We start from the raw sequence: 3560 nt of genomic DNA on the forward strand, positions 1-3560 counted from the left end.
TGTTTTGTTGTTGTTGTTGTTGTTGTTGTTGTTGTTGTTGTTGTTGTTGTTGTTGTTGTGGATTTCTTCCACCGTAGTTGTGGGAATCATGTAGTTACTTACTGTCGTCGAGAACCTCAGACACACAACTAGCAGTGGGGCCCACCTGGCAGCTCGCCGCATGGCTGGGGACAAAGAATGGACCATGTCGGCTGGCCAGGCCTGCTGCCCACACGTGCCAGTTCCGAGTGGACAGTCACTGGACTGCGGGGAGGCCAAGTTCTGTTTCCGATGGTTTATGTGTTCATAAATTTACCAACCGACTCGGCAGCAAAATCAGTGAGACAGTCTCCAAAGGAAGCCTAGCACAGCACAGGAGAGGAAGGCAATGCGGATGAAAGCTGAGCAAGAAAATGAAAAGCCCTGCTAGGCATAGGGAAAAACAGTGACCACCAGCGCCTGGAAAAGCAAAGCACGGCCTGTAAAAACACATCAGATAGGTCCAAAACGAAAACAAATCATGCAAGGAACATGAAATAAATAAATAAATAATTTCTTTATTTAAGTAATTAATTAAAAAAAAAGAAAAACGAATAAAAGATGAAAGGCAAAGCAAAGCAGAGCAAAGCAAAGCTAAACAAAGGAAAACATGGCCTGATAAAGCAAACGAAAGGAAGGCCAGGGAAGGCAAAGCAGAGCTAAGGAAAGTAGCACCAGGTAAAGCAAAGCAGTGCCAGGAAAGAGAAAGAAGTGAAAATAAATAAAAAAAAAAAGAAAAAATGAACAAACAAGCAAACAAACAAAAAAACACCTTTAAAATAAACACAACAAAGCGAAAAAGTTGGAGGTGAGGCAAATCAGAGCTGGGTTAAGAGAAGCTAAGCAGAGCAGAGAAGGAAAAGCAAAGCAATGCCAGGAATACAAAGCAAGGCAAAGGAAAGCATGGCCAGGCAAGGCAAAGCAGAACAAAAGAAAGTAGCAAAAGGAACAGCAAAGCAGTGCCAGGAATACAAAGTAAAGCAAAACAAAGGCAAGCATGGCCTGAAAATGGAAAGGAGAGCAGGAGCAGGTGAGGCAAAAGAGAGCAAGGCAAAGGTAAAAAAAGGAAAGCATGGCCCCATAAAGCAAAACAAAGCACGGCCAGGGAAGGCAAAGCTGAGCAAAGGAAAGTAGCACCAGGAAAAGCAAAGCAGTGCCAGGAAAGAGAAAGAAGTGGAAATAAATAAATAAATAAATAATGAACAAAAAAAAAAAAAAAAAAAAAAAAAAAAAAACAGAAATATAAACCACAACAAAGCGAAAAAGTTCGAGGTAAGGCAAATCAGAGCTGGGTTAAGAGAAGCTAAGCAGAGCAGAGAAGGAAAAGCAAAGCAATGCCAGAAATATAAAGCAAAGCAAAGCAAAACAAAGGTAAGCATGTCCTGAAAATAGAAGTGAGAGCAGGAGCAGGTGAGGCAAAAGAGAGCAAGGCAAAGGTAAAAAAAGGAAAGCATGGCCCCATAAAGCAAAACAAAGCACGGCCAGGGAAGGCAAAGCTGAGCAAAGGAAAGTAGCACCAGGAAAAGCAAAGCATAACCAGGGAAGACAAAGCAAACAAAGCAAAGCAAAGCAGTTTGAGGCAAGGCAAAGCACAGCAGGGGTAGGAAAAGGAAAGCAGTGCCAGGTCTATAACCCAAAGCTAAACCAAGGAAAGCATGGCCAGGGAAGGGAAAGCCGAGCAAGTCAAAGCAGAGCAAGGGAACGTAGCACAAGGAAAAGCAAAGCATTTTCAGGAAAGAAAAAGCAAAGCAATCTGAGGCAAAGCCTGGGCAAGAACAGCAGAGGAAAGGAGGTATGGGAAAGCAAAACTGTGCCAGGAAGAGCAAAGCAAAGCGGAGCAAGGCAAAACAAAGGGAAGCAAAGCGAACGTAGCGAGCTGGCGGCCAGCCCTCCTTTGGGTTCCAAGTGTCTGTGGGGGGCAGACCGGAGGGCCCTCATGTTGTGTGCAGGTGGCAGCCAGACTTGGACAGTGGCTGTACCCTGATCGCCCTCTCCCCAGCCTCCTTCACATCTCCTGGTGCACCGTGACGGTGGGCAAGAACCATGTCTTGCCTTAGCTGGTTGTTGTTGTTGTTGTTGTGGATTTCTTCCACCGTAGTTGTGGGAATCATGTCGTTACTTACTGTCTTTAAGAACCTCAGACACACAACGAGCAGTGGGACCCACCTGGCAGCTCGCCGCATGGCTGGGGACAAAGAATGGACCATGTCGGCTGGCCAGGCCTGCTGCCCACACGCGCCAGTTCTGAGGGGACAGTGGCTGGGCTGCGGGGAGGCCAAGTTCTGTGTCTGACGGTTTATGCGTTCATAAATTTACCAATCGACTCAGCAGCAAAATCATCGAGACAGTCTCCAAAGGAAGCCTAGCACAGCACAGGAGAGCAGAGCAATGCGGATGAAAGCTGAGCAAGACAAAGCAGAGCCCTGCTAGGGAAACGACGGCGGGGTTGGTTCCCGGCCGGCAGGTGTTCCCCGGCTCGGGGGGGCCGCGGGCGCCTTGTACAAGTGCTGCGGACAGCAGCCGCCAGGTCTACCCGGCCGCGGTCGCCATGTTTGTTTTGCCGGTTGGCGACCTGTAGGGGTCGCTGCAGGTCCGACCGCGAGAACGGCGTTGGGGTCTGCCCGGCAGCGACGGGAGCGCGCGCGCGCGCGCGTTTGCGAAGGCGCGCGCCCGTCGGTGGGTCGAGCGGTTCCCGAGCGGTTCCGATGGCGCGGAAAGCGTCGGAAATTCCCGGAAAGGTCCGAAAAAGGCCGAAAAGGTCCGAAAAGTGCCGGAAGGGCCCGCTCGAAAAGCGAAGGAAGGCGGGCCGGCGGTGTTGGTTCCCGGCCGGCGGGTCTCCCCGTGTCCTCCTGAGGTTGCCAGGTCTACCCGCGCGAAGGAGTTTGCCGACGATCGGGCAGAGGGAACGGCGGCCAGGTCTACCGCGTCTCCGACGGGACTTAGGGGCCCGCCGTGGGGCTGGAGGTAGACTAGCAGCTCGTGCCACGGCTCGGAAGGTGTGGTAGGCGTCGCTGTTTCTCTGTGCCTCCAGTTAGGTCGAGGTAAAAGTCGGTTGCGCTCGGGTGCCTCGCCGCGGTAGCCTGGAAAAGGACGTGCGTCGTTTCTGAGGCAAGGACTTTTCTGTCCGTCTATAGGAGAGAGTGAGGACTCTGCTCCGCCAGCGGTGCCGAGCGAGCGCTTGGGGCTTGGAGAGGCGGCGCGCGAGCGAGAAGGGGGCGCGCGGCGTCGGTGGTGGCGTCGGCTCGGGCGTGGGTTGTGTGGAGCGGTAGCCGCCAGCTGTTTGCCGACCCAGCTACCCCGCCGGCGAGCGAGAAGCGGTCTCGCGCGTGCGAGTCGCCGGAGAAGCAGCAACGAGCCGCGAGCTCAGAGCTGTGGAGAGAGAGAGAGAGAGCGGCCAGAAGCCGGCGGGCGGTCCGCCGGCGCCCGAACGCGTCTGTCCGGGGGCGTCCCCGGCTGCTTGTGTGGGTCCCGGAGGCTCGGAAAGCGAAAGAGGGGGGACCCCGCGGATTGTCACGGCCGAGGCGGCGGCGCCTCCGGCTCCC

Source organism: Anas platyrhynchos, chromosome 17, assembly GCF_047663525.1.
Source record: "Anas platyrhynchos isolate ZD024472 breed Pekin duck chromosome 17, IASCAAS_PekinDuck_T2T, whole genome shotgun sequence".
NCBI lineage: Eukaryota > Metazoa > Chordata > Aves > Anseriformes > Anatidae > Anas > Anas platyrhynchos.